The 25,665-nt window shown below is 41.9% G+C and overlaps 2 protein-coding genes across 2 annotated transcripts in view; one reads left to right on the top strand and one right to left on the bottom strand.

Moving 5' to 3' along the window:
- Nucleotides 1-25,665, bottom strand: part of SDR39U1 (short chain dehydrogenase/reductase family 39U member 1) — a 204,426-nt gene that overhangs the window by 25,915 nt on the left and 152,846 nt on the right. The gene's annotated exons all lie outside the window — the stretch shown is intronic.
- Nucleotides 17,787-25,665, top strand: part of ADCY4 (adenylate cyclase 4) — a 46,913-nt gene continuing 39,034 nt past the window's right edge. Inside the window, exon 1 of the mRNA XM_063454827.1 lies at nucleotides 17,787-18,102. The gene's annotated coding sequence lies outside the window, so the exon portion shown is untranslated. The remainder of the gene's footprint in view (nucleotides 18,103-25,665) is intronic.

Raw genomic sequence — 25,665 nt, 5'->3', positions numbered from 1 at the left:
GAATAAACGCAGTAGCTTCTACTACTTACAATTACACAACTATTTTTCTTTAAAATAAGTGAAGGGGCACTGCAGGCATCCATATATGTTAAGTGCAGTGTGTGGTATAGATTACAGTCAGTTATGCTATTTTTACTCAGTCTTTTTTTGTTAATAATAATTAGTTTTGCTCTGTACGCCTACCCTTTCTGTCCCTCCCTTTCTCCAAACCTGCAGTGTTTTTCTTTATGGTTGCATAAATACCACAGTACATAATGTCATGCTTACTACTGGAGGAACATGACTACTGGACTACAACTCCCAGAAACCCTTGCACTGGCTATAAAGTAATACTTAAGTTATCAACTCAACAATGCTGTCCTATTCTCATCTAAACATGTTGATGTTTCATTCCGACACTGGATCATTTCCCTAACATCTAAGCAAGCTTTTTTGTTTTAATGGTTCCTCTTTTTAAAAATATATTAATAAACATTTATCTTGAAGTTCATTTAATTATTTCATGTAAGCAGCAGCAAACTGCAGCAGAAGATAGTTCCATACCGCACACCCAAACCTGAATTATACAGTGTGCTATCTTTAAAGAAACACTCTAACGGGGGGCGGAGTCTGACCGCCGAGCCGCACAGACGTGGGAGAAAGGAGCTCCTGCCGGGCGGGCAATATACCGGGCATAAACGGCGGCTAAACAGCCCACAGCCCACCTAAGGGGCACCACACACGTCGGGGGAACACCCCGCTATCGGAGGATACCTTTTGCGAGCCCGGCGGAGCCACGCGACCGAAAAGCAGGCTGCGGCCTAATAGAGATGGAGTCGGAGAGAAGCTCTTACCGGCACCAAACCCCACAAGACACGCTGAGGGTCTCCTACCCCCCCCCCCTCAGGACCGGCGGGGGTCATCCCGGTCCCCACAAGACAGGTGAGCCGGGTTGGCGGAAGAGTCAGGTCAGCCACAAAGCATGCCGAGACACAGGACCAGCGAGGCACACCTAAAATGGACGCCAGGCGAGACACAGGGAGAGGGAGCACGAGGGTACCCTTCCACCCCCTGGAAACCCTGGACCGACTATGCTTGCACTTCTGTGCGATATTGTGCAGCAGGGGAGTGCCTTATCACCAAGCTGCCAAAACGGTGGCCTCATGGATCCGGCCTCTCACCCGCAGACGACAATATGACATTCCAACAAGGGTCTTCCAGGCGACCTCCCGGCCCTGTGGGCGCCAAAAGCAACCATGGAGGGACACAAAGCCCGGCCACTGGGGCGCAGGCACCGGCTCCCAAGCACAGCCAAGAGAAACCGGCAACATAGGCAGCTCGAGCGCAAACGTCTGCCCCCACACACACGAGAGCGATACGGCTAAGCCAGCCGCACCGAACCAACGCACCCGCGCCCATCACGGCTCAACCCAACGCTCTCCAGCCGTGGATGCGAGCATCGGCACCAAACGAGTGAACACACCACGGATTACAACCAAGGCTGAGCCTCCGACCGGAGAAGCCATCCGAAAGAGAACCAAAGGCCTGATCAGAAGCACCAGAGGAAGCGGTCAAGGGTTACACACCTCCCCGCAAGCCGAGGGCTGGAGGATCCCCTCACCCTGCTGCGCCACAGAGGATCCAATTGGGACACTCATTACAGACGGAACTCTGATAGCCACAACGGGCATTGGGTGAATAGCAGCCAGTCGAGGGGAGGGGGGGATATGCAGAAGCATTAGCTTAGCTAACTCTAACTGCTTACATCACAATGTCCCCCATCGCCCGAGTCCGACCATAGAGGTCCCACACACCCAGCAGAACCTGTCCCAAGTTAACCCCAGCATTTAAGTTACACATGTATCCCCACACCACCAGTTACCATCTCACTCATGTCAGGGCATCCTATAAAATACCAGGGGTTAACCTACTAATTGTTACTGCCAACGGTGTTCCTTTGACTTATACTAGATATTAGTTGCTAACTGCCTGTATAAGCAACCAAAATCATTTAAGTTTACCAGTATTGATGCGACTCATAACAGTAGTAAAGCGATTGAGCACAGTATTGATGTGACTGATCACAGTATTGATGCGACTCATAACAGTAGTAAAGCGACTGAGTATTGATGCGACTGATCACAGTATTGATGCGACCCATAACAGTATTGATGCGACCCATAACAGTAGTAAAGCGACTGATCACAGTATTGATGCGACTGATCACAATATTGATGCGACTCATAACAGTAGTAAAGCGACTGATCACAGTATTGATGCGACTGATCACAGTATTGATGCGACTGATCACAGTATTGATGCGACTGATCACAGTATTGATGCGACCCATAACAGTATTGATGGGACCCATAACAGTAGTAAAGCGACTGATCACAGTATTGATGCGACTGATCACAGTATTGATGCGACCCATAACAGTAGTAAAGCGACTGATCACAGTATTGATGCGACTGATCACAGTATTGATGCGACCCATCACAGTATTGATGCGACCCATAACAATATTGATGCGACCCATAACAGTAATAGAGCGACTGATCACAGTATTGATGCGACCCATAACAGTAGTAAAGCGACTGATCACAGTATTGATGCGACTCATAACAGTAGTAAAGCGACTGATCACAGTATTGATGCAACTGATAACAGTAGTAAAGCGACTGAAAATAGTATTGATGCGATTGATAATAAACACTGACCAAGTTTTATTACAATGTAAATCTACTTTTACTCGACAGTACCTGTTTAACCGACACAGCTTCTAGCCCACACTGACATAAGTACATGTCCCAGACTAATCAAAGGCATAACTCTTGAATCGCTGTTCCTTTTCCTATATAACCTGTGCCAAGCTACTCGTAAGCATGTTCATAAAAACAAAAATTGTGCTGTATTTCCTCTTGCCGCATAATGTCTACCTTAAAATGCGAGTAATTGCTGTTGTGGCATTACTGGCACGCATGTACCTTTTAAGCACATCAAAAATAAAGAATTACAAAAGAAACACTCTAACGTGAGAAACACCAACATTTATTCCTAACGTTAGAGTGATGTATGGGCTATATAGGTTAAATCTCTACCCCTATAAGTGATAAAATAAAGAGATTAACTTACCTCTAGTTCTTTATTTTCGTGCAGAGAAATACAGTATGGTCTGTGATGCCACGACAGCAGGGCAAACTGTGATGGTCATACTGTTATACAATGTCATGGTACATAAAAGCAATGCACATTTTTATATTTTAGTTTCGCTTTTACAACGTAGTTACATAGCTGCCCTGCACAGGACTAGTGATATTAGTTATTAACAAGAGAAACTGTAAGCAGGGGGTGAGTGGTTGCTCAGGCTAGTAATTTTTTAAACAAGCTTAGTCTAAACGTTTAGGTTCTATTGAGTGTTTGAGTATACGTGTGTAACAAGAGTGTGTTACAGGGTTGTAGCATGTGTTATACAGGTTAGGTACAAGCTGTGTAATAGCGACCTGCTCGGCTGTCCTATAATGTGGGCAAGTCTACAACACAGTTAGTATAGTCTGGTGTAGTATAATGGCGTTTATAACTTTATGGTGTGTGTTGTGGGGAAAACATTTGAAGTGAGCCGTGGCAGTGTCACTAGTGTTACAAGCTAGGTTGTTTGCTTATGTAGATTAGCAAGTTTAAGCATTGTATAGCTTAAGACATATGGAGAGTCCTCATGAAGTATACCCCGGCTCAGGCTATGTGTGTGGTAGAGCTAGTCAGTCCCTGTGGGGTCAGCTGATGCCTGCGCTGGAGGTTTCAGATATTGATGCACAGGATACCTCGTTGGTCTGGGTCAGCTGCAAGGGCAAATAGATCTTTAAAAAATTAAGTCGTGCTTAGAGTGTACCTTTAATGTTGGAATTGCGCATTCTAGATTTTAGAATTCCAATAACTTTCAATGTGACATAACTGCAACCCATTGCATAATACCGCATTAAATTAATGTGTTGGGCACCTCTGATTTTTCCAACAATAAACTACAGCTTGAGACATCTCACAAATGTTTCACACTGTTGTTAGAACCACCATAGATTATAGCTTCATATTTTGTTTTGTGGTTTTTTTTTTTCCGGTTTTTGTTTGTTTTTAATTTGGCACCAACTTGTTCAACACTACTGTCCCCAAGGAAAGGCAGGGCAGATAAAATTGAAGATTTCAGTTTTACTCTTGGCTAGCCCTTGTCAGCCTGTGCTGGTCTTTTGCAGAGCACTTGACTTTCAATATGTGTCAGACAGGTCTTGGAAAAATAAAATTAACCTTGCCAGACAGCACTGCAGAATAACACAGAGGGTATTGAACCTTTTCTTACTTCTGGCTCATACAGTTTGTAATTTACTATTTTTTCAATTTTTTTTTTGCCGTGCATAAGTATACAAGCAGGCTTGAGGTGCCCCAACAGCATTCCCCAAGCATATCGACATACATAGAACAGTGGGACATATGAGATATAGTGCACAATTTTATGAATAAGATAGAAAAAAAGCTAGGCATTTGTGTCTAAACTCATGACAAGACTTGAGGCTCAGATAGTAATTCAATGCTAACACATTTGAAAAAAGCACTAGGTATTACCTCAGGCATGAGAACAGGCTATATCACCATACCCACTACATTATGAAATAGCTTGATGTCAAGTAGTGGAAATAATGGACTAGTGAAAAAACATAAATGATGAAAAAACTGAAATGAAACCAATCGCTAGGTGGTTGACATTTGCAAAAATTAACATCACTGCTGTTATCAAGTGGCAGAAGGATTATGCATCAGTCCCCTTTCAGGATCAGCCAACTCCAGTCCGCAGCTTTTTGCCTATCCCATCTACCTGGTCTTGTTTACAGGATCTAGAGCCCCTCCAGGCCTGTGTGAGGGCTGGCATCCATATACCACAGACTTGGGTACCATGGCAGTCTAAGCTTATCCCCTGCAGAGGATGGTTGGAGGATGGTGATGGCATCCTCTGCTTTTCACGGGTAATCCTTCTTCCTTGTGGGCGATGCGAGTCAGGTAAGCCTCTTGTGGCTCTCGGCTTGGGAGGGTGCGCGATAGGTTGTGCGGTTATCGCAACTTGAATGTTGCCCTTTCACCTCCGGTGGCAGTTTGTAATTTTTCAATTTTGTAAATAGACATTACTCTCATTTACTTGAAGGGTCATTTTTGTTATTACTATTATTAGGTTTTGTGGTGGAATCTCGGTAAAAATAAATTTAGTAGGCCGAGATTACCACGTGGCATGTGTACGTGCATATGCTGACGTATCGATCAGTTGGTTGCACGAGGCAAGATACGATCAGTAGTGTACGGAGCATGTGCGAGAATACAGGATGTAGTATTCCCCTCCTCCATTGTGCTGGACAGGCCATGCGGTCAAGCAGGAAGTTACTTCTTATTTGTATTGATTGGTCAAGAGAATGTGCGGGTGGAGCTTATTATGGGAGGAGTTATGTGCCTATATAAGGAAACTGCACTATTGTCTGGGGCTCAGAACTTGCTGTATTTTGGTGACATTAGTCCCTCTGAGTCCCGATCGGTGAACCGAATAAAGAATCTCTTCCTTCCTGAAGAAACCTGTGTCCATCTCTCTGTGCTTGGCTTCCGTCAGTTTCTCCGGTATCATTTGGTGCATTGGCCGGGAAGCTCATCGTTCAACGGTAGCTGAGAAGCAGAGGCGTGAGACGGTCTATCTTTGCCCACGTTCTCTACGGCTGCACCCCTGAACTTCTGCGTGGACCTCCCTTCGTCTCGGCGCCACTGGTCTGTTGTCCAGGAGATCATCGGCCTCTACGTAAGAAGTGCTGGAGTGTCCCCGTCGATGAGTGTGAACTCAGGTTCAGGAACGAGGAGGTAAGACGACCGCTGTTTTAGACGGCGGACCCACTAGGGGTATACCGATTGTGCGGTAGGCCCATAAGGGGTTTAAATCTGTGTATGGAATCTGCCCCCTCTGTCGGAGGGAAGGAGCGAAGGCGCACCGCTCAATCGAACGCTCTTTAGTAAGACCGTTTGATTTGGTTTGGAGTCAGGCGGGGTTCTGTGTAAATAGCCCTAGCCGGACACCGGTGTCTTGTCTAGACTAGCGTTCTAGGGTGTACAATTCGTTCGCTAGGTCGGAGGGACCGGGAGACTAAGCAGACTCTGATGTACATTATCGTTTGCTAGATCTCAACCTATCTTGGCTAAGTGGGAAGGCGTGTAAATTTGGAACCCACTAGACTATTGATAGAGTAGAAAGACTAAAAGGGTTCTGTTGTAAATTCCGCCCTCTAGTTCGCTATATGTGGTGCTTGGGCAGTGTGGCTAACCAAAACGGATGTAGATAGTTTTAGGTAGTCCATCAAGGTACTGGCCAATAGTTTAGTTGGGATTGTATATGTGTTAAAGATTGTTAGTAAAGTGTATATCTTGTTAGATAGCGCGAGCTCAGCCGTCTAGCGAGAGTGTTAATAGTGTGTTGCTGTATTATAGTGCACGGTACCATAACCCTGTATATTTACTGACATTGTATATAAGTACTAATCATTGTCGTCTAATGCATGTCTAACACCATAACCACTAATAATTGTATTGTGACCTTAAATTGTACTTTGACCTATGCTAACCGTACTGTAACTACTATTTGTAAAAGACGATGTTACTGGGGTGTTTTATAGACGGGTAATTCATATATAGAGAATTATAGCGTGGGTGACTGTATAGTTTCGCCAAAGGGCATAATATTGATTACTTAGTGACTGGTGTAACAGCTGTGTGTGCACGGGAATTCCCTGAGTGTTCATTGTGTTATTGTGTACGTTTCACTTGGTAACTGTACCACGTGGTGCTGTTGCCGGAAGAAACGGGTGTGACTGTTGAATAGAGCGTGTGTATAGTATTCGTTGTCAACGACGCTCCATTGATAAGTATGGGCGCGTCGGAGTCAACGATTTTGGATCCCTTAGGTTGTATGGTAAAGAATTTTAAAAAGGGATTTACAACATGTGATTTTGGGGTTAAAATGTCTCCTGTACGTTTGGTCGCTTTGTGCACTAGGGAGTGGCCTACTTTGGTTGCGGCATGGCCGCCACGTGGCAGTTTGGATCCAACTCTGGTACAGCGTGTACACGTGGCTGTATCAGGTAGGCCTGAACTTTACGGACAGTTTCCATATATTGATTGTTGGAGACAGGCCGTAAACGACTCGCCAAGATGGATTCGGATATGCCACGAGGAGCAATGTCGCCTCAACTTGTTTGTCCACTAGGACTACGGTTAGGCCCATTTTGGACACGCCCCCTGAGTCCGAGATCCCTATGCCGCCCCCTTACTTCCCTGTAGAGGGAAGTGATACAAGTACAGGAAGTTCCACCCCCACTCGCCCATTGTCCCCATCCACTTCCGCTTCCTCCTCCAGTTCAGAATCCACCCCCCGCCATACTAAACCTCCCCTTTCGGAACCAACCCCCGTTAGATCCAATTATCCTGATTTGGCGCCACTTCAAACTTCCGGTCAGGCTTCTTCTAGCCCGGCTCGGAATATTTTATTCACCGGCCTTCCCCACAATAGAGCCTCTACATCCCCACGTCTTACTACCCCCCGACCGGAACCCATAACCGACGTCCCTCCACGTAGCCCTATACTAACCCGACAACTGACCGGTACCCAACAACCCAAACATTATCAGATGCCTCTTCGTTTGAATCCTGGGTCAGCCTATCTCGATGCCGCAGGTCAAATGGTATATGCTGACCCAGTCTTCGTATATGTCCCGTTCACGACTACCGATCTCTTGAATTGGAAGACCCACAATTCCTCGTACACTGAGAAACCACAAGCTATGACTGATCTGTTCACCTCGATAGTTCAGACACATAATCCGACATGGGCTGATTGCCAGCAGTTATTAATGACATTGTTCAATAATGAGGAAAGGACTAGGATTAACCAAGCGGCCATTAAAGCGCTAGAGGAAGAAGCCCGTACTTTAAATCAAGCCAATCCAGCAGCATGGGCCGCAACGCATTATCCTAATACCGATCCCGAAGTGATCCCGAACTCTTTAATCCACACTTGGTCTCCTGGGTGGTAACTATGAACTGGGGATAAATATTCACAGGTAATCTATCTTGTACCCATTTCTGTACCTCCTCCATAGTCTTACCCAACTCTACAACCTGCTGCCGAGTAATTCCTTCTCCCAACTGACTCAAATCCCCCCTTAAGTTACCAAGTACGGGAGGTGGTCGCCCATGCATGATTTCAAAAGGAGAGAGGCCCATCCTTCTGGTAGGTGTACTGCGGATTCGTAACAGAGCTATGGGCAAAAGAACGTTCCACTTAAGTTGGGTTTCCTGACACATTTTTGCCAACTGGTTCTTAATAGTTCTATTCATTCTCTCTACCTTACCAGAACTCTTCGGGGGCACTGCTCCACGTTAGTCGACTAAGCACCAACATAGGAAAACTCACGCCCTTTTAATTAATTCTGTTATCAGTCTGCATAGCCTATTTTGTACCTTTAAGAAAATGTCCCGTTTCATTCTTGTTTCCCTCTCCCTATCCACCCTTAAAATGTGCAGTCTAATCAAAATGCTGATCAATAGTTATGTTTCTCTATGCTGTGTGTTAATCTTGAACCTGCATGTGCTGTTGGGGCATCATAAGATCTGCTATGTTATTACCATGTATGACAAAAATAAAGATTTACAAAAAAAAAAAAATTCCTTCACAACAATATGAAAGACTGATAAAAGTCAGACAACGATTACTTCAGATTATTACTGCTAAAGGTACACGCTATTGAATCATAAGGTGTACTTTTCACACATGGCTTCTCCATTATTTGTAGTTAAATAAATCGTGACAGTGTGTAATATGTCATGTGTTGTTGTTCATCTGAGTTTGTATTTACCTAATTTTAAGACCTGCTAAGAAACAGATGATTGTTATTATGTCCTGATATGTAAAACCATAGAATTATAAGAGAGTGTACTTTTCTTTTCCAATGACTGTATATAGATAATGATAATTATATACCTCCCAACAGTCACAGATTTGGTGATTTTGGGATTGTGTCCTTCCATCCAGGGTTTGTTACCTTATGGAGGCAGCAGGGACCAGCAAGAGAACACCTTTGTGCTCAAGGTGTGCCCAGTACTTTTAGAGCATTCAGCTCATGGACAGAGAGTGTACTGCTGATCAATGCCATTGGCCATCATCCAGATGTGCAATAACTTCGGGCTAACACTACCTCTTCTCTTTCACAGACAGACCCGATCTTTGGCGCATAATCTGCTACTACCCTTGTGGTCATACCTTACTGTCCCCTGTTAAATTTCCCCAATGTTTGGAGTTAAGGTTATATGATACTAATGTAACTAATATAACTATTTAGAGTTTATATCTGTTTAATATAATTATAGCCATCCCCAGTCATAATAATATATATTATATACAAAATGCAGTTGGATCCTGCCACATCAGTGCATAGGGATGCATCCAGTTCTAGTGTTCCAATATTTTTGCAGGATGCTTATAAATCTGCATTTTTTCCAGCAGGGTTTGAAAGTACTTAAATTGACACTCCAGACCCCTAAAGCACTTTAGCTTGCTGAAAAGCTTTTTGTGTGAAGAGTGTTCTATTTTTTTATTTTATTTAATTTTTTTGCAAAAAGGGCAAATTTCAATAGAAATTAACACTTTTATAAAGTAACCCCTTAAGGATGGCGGAGGGTGTTCTATGCCGTCCTTGGGGACCCGGTCCTAAACGCCGGCAGGCGGCATAGAACGTCCCCGCCGTCCTATTCACTTACCCGGTCGCCGGCGATCGCGTTAGGGGGACTCACCTGGCATCCCAGGGAGTCCCCCTGCTTCCATTCCGGCCCTCCTGGGATAGCCGTCCATAGCAATGCCAGCAGGGGGAGTTCCTGGAATGATATGTACTCCCCCTGCTGCCTTAAAATAGTAAAATAAAAGATTTAAAAACAGTTTAAAATAAAAAAATATACATTATAAACCACTACGAATTTCTTGTTGTATATAAGCCAACATCACGCACCACAGCCCACTAGGTCATATATGTGTATATATATGATCTAAGTATATATATACACATATACATACATACATACACATAAACTGAATAAGTGTATTTTAATATTAATATATATATATATAATTTTATATATATATATATATGTATATATATATATAATAATAATACCAAAATGCACGTACAATGATATTGATTAAATATATATATAATTATATATAATATAAGATAAATATATAAATACGGTAAAAAATTAAAATAATTAAAAATAAATAATTAATCTATATATATTTGTGTAATTTCATTCTAACAGTATTTTGATATTAATATATATACATACTGAAATCAAAATACATGTAGAAGGAAATAATATATCTATATACAAGTATATACGTATATATCACTATATATATACCTATATATAAATAAAAATAATTTAAAAGAATTATATATATTAATATAATATTAATTATATATATATTAATTCTACGTATATATTTATGTAATATTTTTACGTAATTAGGTCATTTTATTAATTACAATTAATTACAATTAGCGGGACCTGCCTGACAACCCAGGCCGAAAGTAAAGGGAATTTATTTGCTAGCACTATATTTAACCCTATAACTTTCCAAGACACCATAAAACCTGTACATGGGGGGTACTGTTTTACTCGGGATACTTCACTGAACACAAATATTAGTGTTTCAAAATAGTAAAATGTATTACAGCGATGATATCGTCAGTGAATGAAAATTACCCCCATGATTGCATGCCATTTGCAAAAGTAGACAACCCAAGGTATTGCAAATGGTCCAGTCTTTTTTAGTAGCCACTTAGTCACAAACACTGGCCAAAGTTAGCCTTAATATTTGTTTGTGAGTGAAAAATGCAAAAAATAATTTGAGCGCCAATTTTGGCCAGTGTTTGTGACTAAGTGTCTACTAAAATAGACTGGACATACCCCATTTGTAATACCTTGGGTTTTCTACTATTGCAAATGGTATGCCATCATGGGGTTAATTCTAATTCCTGGGCTACCATACCGTCTCAAAGGCAACATAACCAATCTAGCAAATTTCAAAGTGAAAAAAATGAAAAATTTAACATGCTTTATTTGACCTCCTAACTTCCCAAAACACCATAAAACCTGTACATAGTGGGTACTGTTTTATATGTGAGACATTGCTAAATACAAATATGTGTATTTTATTGCAGTAAAAGCAAACAGTATTATTACATTCACAGTTAGAATGTCACGTAGAACTAAAAAAAAATTAAAATTCGTATTTTCTCCCATTTTTTTTTACATTTTATTCATAATAAATTATGTTTCATAGCTAAGTGTTTGATGTTAAATGACCTGTTTCCCCTGAATAAAATGATATATAATAAGTGTGGGTGCATTTAATGTGAAAGAGGTGAATTACAGTTGGACAGACATATAGCGCAAATGCCAGGTTTTGTTTATGTTTTGTTTTGATCACAACGTGTACATTTGGCTCAGTCCTTAAGGGGTCAACCTTGTTAACCTGTGTTTTCAAACAGATAACACATCATGTTCCTTCCTGGTTTGGTTAGTTAAGTGAATCGTAACCCAAGAGGCTGTCAACCACTGAGAGCACTTGCCTTACAAAGACTTCTCATTGAGCTGCACTAGGAAGTCTGTGATTGGACAGTTACAGAAAGTCTGGACAGGGTTAGAAGGGGAGGGTTTGCAAAGGCAGCAGACAAGACAACTGCAGGTTCTGTGTGCTGTTTTTAGATTTACCTCCATTGAAAAAATTTATAATTAAATGCATGCAAGTTTTCATTTGAGGTATATGTACGAAACAGGGATATTATTATTTATTTTGTATTTGGGCAGTGGATTGTCCCTTTAAATTTATTTTATTAAACATATTTTTTTCATGCAGGTTGTGTGAGTCACAGCCAAGGGAGGTGTGACTATGGCAGCATAAACAGAAACAAAATAAATTTAACTCCTAAATGGCAGAGAATGGAGCAGTGAGGCTTCAAGTGCATGATCTATATACAAAAACTGCATCATAAAGCTATAAGCTGTTTTGATGCCTCTTTAAGGCCAAAGCAGCCAAGTTGGAAACATAGCTGAATTGGGGAATTTTTCCAATTTATCTATTTAGATATTCACTTTGAATTATCTTTACATTCTCACTGTAGTAAATAACCCTGCAAATCAATGAACATTGGCTCCTGGCAAGTGAAGCCCTAGGAGCTGAAGAGAATCCATCGGATGCAAATAGAAGCCATGATGGACAGCTTCAGGTAAGTAGAACTCTGCTTACCCTGCACCCCGTGGTTACTGGAACTAAGTGTTGAAGTTACTATCGGGGGTCTTTACAAATTATGGAAAGACCACTGAAGGTGACAGAGCCACTTAGGCAAACATTGTATTGGTGTTTAAAGCTGTATTTTCCAAACCAGTCCTCAAGACCCACCAGCAGTCCAGGTTTTGTCAGTATTTCCATTGGAATACAATAGGGAAATGCATAAATCCTGGATTATTTGGTGGGCCATGAGGACTGGTTTGGTAACCACTGGCTTAGACTGAGTATCCCTTTAAGTAAAAAGTGCACTAATTAAATACCGATACATCGGTGACCTATACATAACCCAAAGGCATTTGGGCGAACTATACAAAGTTCCAGGGGTATTGTGGTAGCCTATGCATACATCCTTGTGTATTTAGCTGATCTATACATATACTAGGAAAGATAATATCACTATGTTAAAGGAGCACTATAGGGTCAGGAACACAAACATATATTCCTAACCCTATAGTGTTAAAACCACCATCTAGCCCCCATGGGCCATCATGCCTCCCTAAAGATAGCAAAATCTTACTTTTATTCAAGCCTGAAGCTCAGAATAGTCAGAACTTGTCTGCTGACATCATCAGAAGTGGTAGCCTGATCAAATCACAATGCTTCCCCATAGGATTGGCTGAGACTGACAAGGCGGCAGATCAGGGGCAGAGCCAGCATGATTCAAACACAGCCCTGGCCAATCATCATCTGCTCATAGAGATGAATTGAATCAATGATTCTCTATGAGGAAAGTTCAGTGTCTGCATGCAGAGGGAGGAGATACTGAATGTTTGAATGCATTTTAGGCAGCCATGACCCAGGATGGATCTCTAACAGCCATCTAAGGAGTCGCCAGTGAAGTTATCACTAGGTTGTAATGTAAACACTGCATTTTCTCTGAAAAGATAGTGTTTACAGCAAAAAGCCTGAAGGTAATGATTCTACTCACAGGAACAAATTCAATAAGCTGTAGTTGTTCTGGTGACTATAGTGTCCCTAAAATCTGTAAATCTCAGTTTTGCACAGCTCATTTCTGAGATTAAAGTGTCAATTGCATCAATGTCAGAGGTATTATAAACCACTGGTAACAAAAGTGTTAAATACATTCAAAGCTGCTCTTTCTCTCACAGTGCTGGCACCGGAAAATTATGCCAATTATTCCACTATTGTTCTGGAGATAGCAAGCCTGGCACCCTGATAATGGCTTACACAAAATAATTGTCTGTGTCCTTCCTACCACATCCCCTCGCTGATGTTTCTTCAAACAGGAAGGGACCCCACCCTAACACACACTTTAATCACAGGCACACAGGAGCAGAGGTCATCCTCCACCTTGAGGGGCAAAGTACAGACGAAGTGGTGTGTACCATTAAGCCATCATGTTCCATTATACTATTTTGGAAGAGGGCACATAGCTAGTGAAAGTTTAGTAGGATGTTTCCTGAATTAATTTGAGATATATGCATTGGACACATGCCAGAGATGCTCACACCTCCCTGTCCCAGGAGTGTAAAAAGCAGCAACGTAATCTAATATCATGTAGAATGCTATATATAATATCAGGTTTATAATATTCAAAACCAAGGAATCATTGGAAAATTACAACAGTTTTATTTATAGAATGTGTTAGTTTTTTCTAGGTGTGTACCAGGCTGTTACTTGTAAAATACAATTTTGCCTCTGTATGTTACTATTGTTATTTTTCCCCCTTTCCACTTCTAGCCCCAACCCACAGTTCCTTCCAGCCTTCTTGCATGTTCTGCTATTCCTGCCCAACACAGTTACCGCTGTTCTCTTTTCATTAGCAGATGGAACAGAGCAGAGGATTCTGGGAAGCAGCACAAGCCTTAGAGCATAGATGGGTTTAATTAGTGGCAATCCCAGCAATGAAAGGAAAGCGACAAACACCCATTGAGAGAGGAAGAAAAGAGGAAGAAAAAAAATAGAAAAACTCAGAGGGAAATGGCCGAGAGGTATGCTGTGTTTAGGCATTAAACCTTATGAGTCCTATAGGGATGGTTTGCTGTACTTCACTACTCCTGTGACCCTCAAAGGGTTAGCTGATAGTAAATTGTGGATTGAATAGTGTTTACATGTTTTCTTATCCTATCTTTTATGCAGAGTTTGAATAGTCTTAGTTATAAATTGAGTGTTATTCATTTAATTCTTCATGTGACCATGCTGCCCCTTTAATTAAAGGCACTTTTATAATGGTTGTTTCCTGGAGTGCAGCAATAAGTTCCATGCAGTGCTGTAGTATACATTACAGGTTAATGAGTGTGCTCTGTGGAAGGTGAAATTGGTAAGGTTTATTTATATTTTCATACTGCAAAACCAGATTGACATCCATTCAAAAAGTAACACCCTCTTTCAATTACAAAAATAAATTAATTCAAATTCCCAGAGGAAGGCTTTTTAGTTGGTTGAAATGGTGACGTAGTGCATTAGGGAGATTCCTAGAAGAGAGTGACATAGTTTCCAGCCCACAAGTAGGAGACAGTGCCAGTAATTTGAGTACCCCCTAATAAGCACAGATTAGGAATTTCTGGTGTTTTTGTTATATATATCATACTGGCAAATTATCAGTCTAATTGCAGTAACATTTTATGTAAACATGTAACCTATCACTTTTTAATTAAGATTTTCTGTGGCAAGAGAATCTTCTGCACTTTGATGGTATACACAAACATATGCACTCCCCTTGTATGCTGGACGAGTTTAATGGTTTTAATGGGTTTAATGACTAAACAATCAATTCAACAGTGAATTGCAAAGTGTACACTCATATATAGGATATGGAAAACTCTCCACCTCAAGCAGCTTTCCCCCAGAATGTAGTAGTTTGCTTTACAGTACACTAATTCACTGTTTAGTTAATAAACCTCACTGGTTTATTTAATGCATGGTGACATTAAATGAAGGAACTCCTATTTCTCCTGCATGCACCATTCCCCTAGTTTAAACATAGATGTTGACGGCAGCTTTAAACCACTTGGCAAATATAGCCTACCCTTCCAAACAGTTTAAGCTTTCAGCCATCACTGACGCTGTTTCTGAATCTTTTCAGGATATCTTGTCACATTCCTGGGCTTTTCGAAATCCCAACCACTTTACTCTGCATTGATTATGTGAGAGGTCCATTCTATCTACCACAACTTTCACCAAAAGGTAAAATGCTATTGTTTTGTTTAAATGCATTCTGATTTAACAAAATTCCATTAATTTGTGGTGGGGGGTGGGTTTGTTGTGTTTTTTCTTTTTTTTCTTTTTCTTCTAAACTAGAGTCTTACAAGTCTAACCATTTCTGCAGGTGCAGGAATGGCTTGAAAACAAATCCTATTAGCTAGCCGTGATGTGTGTGTGTGTGTGTGTGTGTATTCTATGAATGTAAAATCTGGTATTTTTGCTTTTACGTCATCTCCTTGAAATAGTTGTAACTGCTTGCCTGTTCATGTATTGCAGCAGTGAAGGTGTTACTTTTGTTCACAAAGGTTTCACAATAAACCTGCTTTTGCTTTATTCAAGTGACTGCTGCTGTAACGCGTGGTAACCCTATACCTACTGTTCCTTCTTGTTTTGCTACAACTGCTGACCTTTTCAGGGATTCCATCTGCGTTAGAAAGGGTTAAAAATAGACACCAGTGAGGAGAAATACTCAGTCTTTTTTAAAGCACTGACAGGTTTAACCTCATTCCAGAAGCCTCTGGCTGTCAGGTGTGGGGCGCATGTGTCAGTCAGATGATTATGATTTGGACACCCTAAACGGAATCCAATCTGTGCCGCCTTCTCCCCTCCTCTGTCTCTCTCCTTCCTGCCCAGGTGAGAATTGTGCTTGCAAGCAGGGTCCTGGAGATAGACAATGTGTGGTGAAGCCTGGACTGGACTTTGAGCAGGTTATAAACTGGGTGTCATTCCATCACTGAGAGAGAGCGTGTAAGATGTGTTTTGAAAGGACTGATTGGAACTGAAGCAGTGGCATAGAGAGCAAGGAGCTTTCTAGTAAGACGTTCAGAAAGGGGGGGGGGAACACAGAACATTTAGGACAAGTAGCGACTTGATAAACAGAGGAGGAAATATAGAAGAGCATGCAAGAGAGAAGGTTAGAGAAAGAGACCAAGAGTTGATGGCATTTTCCTTTTGGCTCATTTCCAGATGAATCTGGTAATTACAAATCAGCACATATAAATTGACTGCATCTGATGGCACTCTGCCAAGCTGTGTTTGTCTAATTGCATGACTCTAATCAATATTTTACCCTACCTGTCTTACTTTTGTCTGTCTCACAATGTAGGGTCCCCCCCCCCCTGTGAGTCTCTCTCTCTCTCCCTCCCCCCCCCCCTTCCTGCTTATCATTGATTGTCTATTTCACACTGTCCGCCTCCTGCATACCTGTATGTCTCACTGCCTGCCTCCTATCTCTTACCATGACATCGTATTTCAATTCAATCATCTGTACTAGAAATGGGGATATCAGCCGAGTATCGCTACTTAATGATTTCCACCTAGATGGCAGAGCCTTACAAAACATTGTTCTATCCTTATTTCACAGGAGGTGGCAGTTTACAGGTTTACTTTATTCAACTCTTATGTATCAGAAAGAACCACTTTTAGCCAAATACCTCTGTCATATGCCACTGCTGCTTTATTGGCATCCTTTAAAAATGTCAAAAGATGCTCTGACTTGATGATCTTGTGCCCATCCCAAAAAGACATTCTTTGACACGTCAACGTGTGGACAAAACAATGCATAATTATAATTTGCTCCTGTACTTTTCATTCAGCCAGTCCTTCAATATAACGATGCAAACAGCTGCATCTACTGTGAGCGAATATACCCGCGGTAGGTTAGTAATTGGGACAGAGAATTGCACAGCTCTGGAAATAAATTCTGTGGAACTAAGATGGCAAAGTGCCTCAGCTGCTGAAGCACCGTAGCTACGTTCATCCTTTGCCTGTCTTGCAAAGCATGATGGGAGTTGCAGTTCAACAGCTGATGGAGGTACTTTTGGCCATGCCTGCTTTTAGGTAAAATACAGGGAGTTTATTTGGATTTGCAAATGTAAAGCTGCTTCTTGAGGAGGTGTACTGGAGCAACAAAGTAAGAATCATAGACTGAGGAGCTTTGTGTGTTAAGGAATTTATAACTGGTATAACAGTAGACCTTGCAGAGCAGGATGGGGGGTATCACTCAACACACTGCAATTGAGCGTATGGTGTGTAGAAGGAAGGTTGTGTCAGTCAGCAAAAACCTAGATTAGATTTCAGAACAGGATGGAGGAGCGTCTGCAGAGCTGTGTGTAGACTGGAGTGGCACTGGAATTTCTGTGTATGTTTCAGTATTATGAACATAAACTGAAAGAGTTAAACAATGTTCAGGAAGCCACTGGGTGGGTCAGACTTCAGACAACCAGAAATAAAGATGGAAAATGCTAATAAACTCAGCTAATAAGTAATTATCTGCAGGAGCAAGTTCTGAAGACAGGGAAGGGGTACAGACAGACGTGGAGGGTGATGCACAAACAATATTGAAAGCCATACAGGAAAGGAAAGACCGTGCACACCCAGAGCAATGTAACTGAGATGGGCTAGTGAGGCAGAAGGAGGGATGAGGACTAGGGAGGGACTCTGCTTTGAGGATTCAATCTGAAAGGCAACCTGAACGGAAGCTCTGAGCAGAAATTGAGTAGAAGAAGGGAGAGCGTGAGACTTAAAGCTTGCTTCGACATCAAGTGAGAAGGTTTTAAGATACACTGTAAACTGATGTTGTGAAGTCACATATTATATGAATATGGCTAGAATTCAGGGATTCATATTTTACAGTTCTAGATAGCTGAGTTATGTTGTGGGGGTCATAACTGATGCCTAATTAGTTCTCCTGTTAAGGAAGATATCCTGCTTGTTGCTTGGATACAGCTAATATTGGGGTATCGAATAGGAATGATAATGTTTGGATACAACTGATATTGTGTTTATAACTCATGCTGATCGATGAGAATCTTACCTTGGTAAGTGTCTTACTTAAAATTGTAAAGGGCTTTGGTTAAAGGGGGAATGAAGTAAACTTGTGAATGAGGTCGTACAAGACTTTCTGGATTCACTGTATTCAGAATGGATGTATTGTCTGATATATCCGTGTTGTATGTGTGTCTTTGAGCTGGACCTGTGGATTTTTGAAAGGGGAAAATGAAGGAAGGCAGACATGGTTAATGATTTTAAGAGAAGCATGGTTCAGAAGAGGCCATCGAATGATGATGAGGAGAGGTGAGGTTTAATTTCATTGTGAGTAAGGTGACCTGATTCTGTCATGATATTCTATAGATGAAATGCGTTTCTGCTGGTGGCCTGATATGGCTTATTACATTTGACTAGCAGAATAATAGTTTGGTCCTGACATGGCTCGGTGTTATTTGTGTGTACAGTATTGTACTTTTAGCCACAATGTTGCTGCTTTATGTTACAGCTTTTTAACATTCCTCTGCTTTTGTTCTGTTGCTCTGGTACAGGAATAGTTCATTAGGGATATCCTGTTACTGAAAGTGTTTGCTGAAACTACTTTGGCTCTGGAGTAGTCCATTGAGAATATACAGGTACTGAAAGATTATTTGGGAATGTGCTGATACTGATCCTCATGTGATTTTTCAGAAAATGGTTCTGGTTCTCTTACAGGAAAATTTAGATATGTGCTCCTGTTGGAAGACTTGTTTAGTAACCACAAATATGTCTGTGTATTATTATGAAATGATTCATTGGTGCTAACTTAGAACTAGGATGGTTATAAATATTTTTCTACAATAACTATTTAATAGTGATTCTGAAATGACATGGTAATAAAGGGTGTGTGTGTGTGTGTGTGTGTGTGTGTGTGGTTCAGTAGGGGCACTTATTTATGCATTGAGGTGGTTTAGTAAAGATGTTCTATTACTGAAATGGTTCAATGAAGTAGCTGTTATATTGTCACAGTTCAGTGAGGTGGCCGTGGTGCTGGCATAGATCAGTAAGAGTGGTTTCAGTAAGGATGTTGTAATACTCCATTAAACCGTAAGGATGCTGTGGTAGTGAGGTAGTTCAGCAAGGATGCTGGGGTAGGTGGGGCATTCAGCAAGGATGCTGGGGTAGGTGGGGCATTCAGCAAGGATGCTGGGGTAGGTGGGGCATTCAGCAAGGATGCTGAGGTTGGTGGGCATATCAATAAGGAGGATGCAGTGGTTGCTCATTAAGGATGATGTGGCTGTATGGTGGCTCATTAAGGATGTTGTAGTTGTGTGGTCATTCCATATTGATGGTGATAGTGGGGTCATTCAAAATGGATGATGTAGTGGGGGGGCATATCAGGAAGGATAATGTAGTACGGTGAATAAATATGGGTGATTCTGAATCTCTTTTTGTTCATATTGATTCTCTACTACTTGGGGCATTGTTTAGAAGAGATGCGGGAGTGGTTCATGATGGAGTACCCTTTTTAGTTCTAGATTCAACAATGTTTGACTTTGCTTCTAAGCTTTCTTATTAATCAATCATATTAGAAAGACAATTCAGTAAAGATGCTCTTATCCTTAAACGATTTACCAAGGATGTACAGAAATAGATTTTATCTATTTATTTTTTCGTTTTTTTGTTTTTTTTTATATGAGTGCTCTAGTACTGGACCATGATCTTCAATATAATACTGTGCTATTGGTGTGACTTGGCAAGAAAGCAGTTGCACATGTTTAGTAATAACCTTCTGTTTAAGTATGATAAAATGTGCCTGCTTCGGGGGCCTGGCAGCCAAGATGGTCGGTCGCACAATCTAAGAGCTCGTGCACTACAGAGTACAAACACGCCACCACTGATCGACCCCGTAACGCAATCGACTCACGGTGACCAGGGAACCACTCGCAAACTCGTGAGAAACAGAATGGTACCGGTCCGGCACCGATGTGGGGCAGAACGACACAAAACAACCATGCGGCCTACACCAGAGCGGAGCCTAAGGCCTGGGGGGTGACGGCCGAACTCCCGGCACGGGACCCGCTCACAGGCATGAACCCAGCACAACCCTGCTAACCCCCCCTCTGGACCGGCTGGGGATATCCCGGTCCTCGCTGGGGACGATTACCCCCACACCAGCACCTGACCAAGCGACAAAGTCCAAAGCAAAGTGGGTCTGTCCAGGCCCACACAAGATGGCGGCACTGCTACAGCCTACTAAAAAACGCACACTGCTTAAGCTTCCCAGGAACTTACAGGAGTTCTTCGACCAGATCTGCGCCAGCCTGTGGATTAGGGTCCGGACCCAGAGACAGCCCTACAAGATGGCGATCAGAGAGGTGGCGGCGTGGTTCCCCCCGGCAATCCGGCTCCACATGGGCGGGAATCCTCCTCGTACACCCAGAGTGGCCCCCCCGATGGGACAGGAGACCAGTGCAGAGAGAAGCAACGCCAGGGGACTGGGGCACCAGCACTTGCGCACCCAAGCCCCGGAGGGGGTCCCACCAACAAGCCCGATCTACCTACACCCCAGCGGCACCAACCGACACCACCAGGCAAAGAGGTGCCCCACGTTTGAATAGAATACTCATAGCACCGGCCGCGCCACTGACAAGGGGGCAGTGAGGCTAGATACCGGCGAGAGACACGGGCAGAGTTTCCCACAGGAGACAGAACCTCGATCCAAGGGGCCCACGTGCAACGCCAACGGCCCAGCAGAACAGGCGTCTGCTGACAGGGAATATTTATGGGCAGAGGCCTAACCGCCTCTATTAACCCCCGGGAGAAGTACCAGCACCACCGCACAGACACTCGGTGCACCACAATACATTGCCCAGCTGTCTCCTGGACACTTGTATGTACATTTGGCTAGTAAAGGGCTAGGAGCAATGTCTTCGCCATCATTTCTTTGTTTATTTAGTATGCAAGATAGACAGATAGGCACCTTATACACTAGTTTGCAGACCACCACATAATGTTATCTCTGCTAGTTTATCAACTGGACAGCCCCATCACTATGCCTTAGCAGCAAATGTGTCGCATTACAAACAAGCTGCACATTCACTGCCATAAGCGTAACCAATCCAATTATCAGTGTCCCTACCCTAACAGGTTATCCCACACAAGCTAACTGTTAAACAATTACCTGGAACAAAAGCATTAGTCAAGTGATGTTACTAGCTAGTAAAAAATGCATTATCTGTACTGTTAATGCTATGCGGCTTATATTGCATACTGCTTAAAAATGTTTACAAAAAGCATTGTTAAATCTTTCTACTTAGACTTGTGCACATAACCTTACTATACCTAATACCCTTCATGTCAGCACGTAGAAGTACACACAGTATATCGTGGAACCAAACTTGTTATAAATATAAAAATTTGCAAACTCTCATGCCACAACCTAACCTTTGAAACATGCTGTTGTGGCGTATGTGATAGCCTGTAACCACCTGCACAATAAAAATAAAGAATTAAAAAAAAAATGTGCCTGCTTCAGTAAAGGTTCTGTAATGATATTATGGTTCTAGAATGACCCAGTAAGGACATTTTAGTACCAAGATGGTCAAATGTATACTCTGGTCTTGAAGTGGTTCAGTAAAAATACTCTGTTAATGTTATAGGCACAGCTACAATAATTTGGCATTATTTAGTAAAGCTGATCAGATGTTTAAACATTAAAGCTGCCTTGTACTGTGATGGCTCAATAATGATACTAGATTCTAGAATTGTCCATACTCTTCTACAAAGATGGTTTTGTAAGTATGCTTGTGTTTTGCAATGTTTCTGTAAGACTTCTGAGAGATTTTTTTAATAACGATGCTCTTGTTTTGGGATGACGTAGTAACATTCTAGCACTGAGATGGCCAATCACAGATGCTCTGCTACTGATGTGGATCTTCTAGTAGGTGGGACGAATTACCTTTTTCTGATACTGATTTAGTTATGTTTGGAGAATTTGGCATTAAAATGGGTCAGTATTCTGACTGTGGCATCAACATTGTTCAGTGCAAAATATTTTTGTATGGAAAACAAAATGGTTCACCATGGATTTGTTGCTGCTGCCTGCTGGAGTAAATGTTGCGTAGTAAGTTGATTCAGAAGAGGTTTGTTGATACTTAAGTGCAGGGCATTGTGCTGCCTGGGTCTAAGGATGATATGCTGCCCCCTCCCCAAAACCAAGATATACCCACTTCCATCATGTTACGTCAACATAATTTAAAACAAATATAAAACCTAATGGGACACATATAGTCACCCGAACCATTTCAGCTTAATGTAGTTCTGGTGTCTATAGCCTGTCCCTGCAGGCTTTTTAAAAAGGCAGTGTTGACAGTGCTGCCTAGGAACATTTCTAGTGGCATTCACTCAGACGGCCACTAGAGGTGCTTCCTGTGTCAACTGATTCAATGCGTCTCTATGAGAAGATGCTAACTGGAACAGTGTGTGGCATTCGCAATAGCCTCCCAATGCTATTCTTTTTACTCGAACCCCACCAATATGTTCTCACGTGCGAGTGCTCCAGACAGGCGGTAAAGCTGCTGAGAGCACCCTCTCTACCTAAGCTGGCCACATAGAAATCACACCTTTGGCCGAGAGATAATCGGTATGGAGACATGCAAAATGCTCTTAAAGTGCCGTCTGGAGCCATGGCTCCAATGGAACCTAAGGACAGGCCATCCTTGCTTAAGTGATTAATAATGATGATTTGTGATGATTTGGTTCTGGGAGTTTTTTTTGTTTTGTTTTGTTTTTTCAACTCTGATAACAGAATGTTTTAGTAAGCATGAGTTCTAAAACTGCTTCTATAATTATGGCATAGATCAATAAATTCAAAGATTGTGATAGCAGATATCCTGTGTGCTGTAGGATTAATATTGTAATGTTCTGTTGGGACGAACTGTGCAGAAGGTTTTATCATGCTCTCTTACGTGTTGTATTATTACTTTCCATTAAAAGCTATGCAGAAAGTTCCTGTGTTCTAGCATGATCTATTAATACTTGCCATTAGAGTTGTACACAGAGTCCTTCCATGTGCCCAACTCTGTTAACTCCTGCAATTCTTACTCCTTCTGATTTAGAGTGGAAATGGATAGAAATGAGAATATGTACAGTATCTTCATCTTTTTTTTTTTTTAATCTTCTGCAGTACAGGCTCCTTATGAGGAGCAGCAAAATGTTATCACAAGGACACTACTACCCATAATGAAATCTTCAATGTGTTATTTGATTTTTCCACTCAGACATTATTTCACACAAATACTTTTGTTTATAAGTAAAAAATATCTCAGTCATCCTGAATTCTTTTTTTTTTTTTCCACTAAACTCCAAATTCTAGAGAATTGAAATTCTAATAGCAAAGTTTAGAGTTAAAGATCTCTAAAAAATGTATAATCCGTTCCCCTCCCCATCACTAAATTTTGCAGTATGATTTCCCCACTCACTCTCCCCTCCCATAATGGTTATGTGCTTAAACCTAGTGCAGGAATATTTTTACTGAATCATCTGTATTAAAGTAACCTCATGTGTATCTTGATTGAGCAAATGGCAAGGAAAGCCATTCACCTTCCTACTTGAAATAATATTCTCTTGTTTTATGCTTCATTTTTAATTAATCCTGTTTCCTTGCCATTTGCTCAATCAAGATACACATGAGGTTACTTTAATACAGATGATTCAGTAAAAATATTCCTGCACTAGGATGGTATGTTAAAGTGGCTCTGTCCTCTTAAGAGGTTTTTGCATTCTGCAAAGACTCCCTAATTTGACATCTCACTTGAGGTGAAGATACCTAGGTGTACAGAGATGTAATAACTTGAAGCTGTTCCCCATGGGCATCTCCTTGTTTTTTTCTTCCTCTCAAATGCCAAGAGCCAGTACAGCCAGTGCTGTACAAGAGTTCAACACCAATATCTATAGAAGCCTCCATGGAATAAGTGTCGTGATCCATTGGAAGGCGCCTGATTCCCACAGTCCCTAGCAACAGTTGGGGGGAACTGACAGCGAAAGCACCTCCTCATAGTAGTCCCTACTTTGTCGTATATCTTTTCTTTATACACAGTCAATAAGCTTTTATTTTCAAAAAGTGTTTTTTTTTAACAGTCAGTCACTTTAAGGATACTTTGGTACTGATTTGGTTTATTGAGCATTCTACAATGCTGTTCTTCTTCAATACGGATACTCTGGTAATCAGTTCAGTAAGTATACTCTGGTGCTGGTATAGTTGGCAAGGATATATTTGTGTCAGTTGGTTGAAGAAAGGATACTCTCATACCGAGATGGTTCAGTAAGGCAGGGCCTGGGTGTTGGTCAACCTGTTCAGCAGAGGCGGTGAGGGAGAATGCAGGAGATTGGAGGCGGGCAGCCAGCTGGCTGTAAGGAGTGGGGGTGGAGAGGCAGCTGCAATCTTCTTCCTCCGCTCCTTCGCGTGCCATGCAGTGATGCCAGGAGTCGGAATATGATGTCACTCCAGCCCTGGCATCACTAAACGGCACGCTAGGGAGCAGCGCAAGAAGAGCTTGAAGATTTCAACAGCCACACTAGACCCCACTGGACCTCAAAGAACGCCGATCAAATCCAACTCTCTCTCAAAGGTAGGTTGAGGTGTGGGTGTTGCGCAAATCAGTGAGTGTGTTTGTGTAAGTGACGGGCCCCCCTCTGAAAAGGTGTGTTTACTCATGTTTTTTGTCAGTCTCGCTGTGGCTGGATCTGTCTCCATTGCTGAGATAATCACTCTTAACGGTCTCAGCCAAGCCAATGCAGAGACACTTGCGCATGCACTAATCAGCATCTCCTCATAGAGAAGCATTGAATCCATGCATCTCTGTAGGGAGCATTCAGTGCCTCCATGCAGAGCGTGGAGACGCTGAAGGTAGGTACTGCACACTGGGCAGAAGTGGACTATGCTGGCCATCTGTCACTCTGTTAATAGAGGTGTTACTAGGCAGCAATGTAAGCACTGCCTTTTCTCTACATTAAGCTGTCATGGTTCTAGTGACTATAGTATCCCTTTATGAATTGTATTTTTGTCACTTAAATTAAGCTTTGTCAGCCTTTGTCAAGCCCTGTAGTACTCTGTTGCTGGGATAAGGATAATCTGGTAATGGGCTAGTTTAGTGAGTATCCTATGGTGCTGGGATGGTGTGCATATCACTTTTCCCCACATACTGGCAATTGTTCATTAGGCCTGGGAAGGTTTGTGTGGGTGTTTATTTTTTGTGTTGTGTTACTTGATAATGATTTATTTATTACTTCTATTCTGCTATAATGATGATTTGGCATGGATGCATTTCACTCCTATGGCGCTGCTGTTATAATATTTC

Source organism: Pelobates fuscus, chromosome 5, assembly GCF_036172605.1.
Source record: "Pelobates fuscus isolate aPelFus1 chromosome 5, aPelFus1.pri, whole genome shotgun sequence".
NCBI classification, from domain to species: Eukaryota; Metazoa; Chordata; class Amphibia; order Anura; family Pelobatidae; genus Pelobates; species Pelobates fuscus.
Note: the sequence above shows the minus strand (reverse complement) of the source record. Positions and strands in the feature narration are given on the sequence as shown.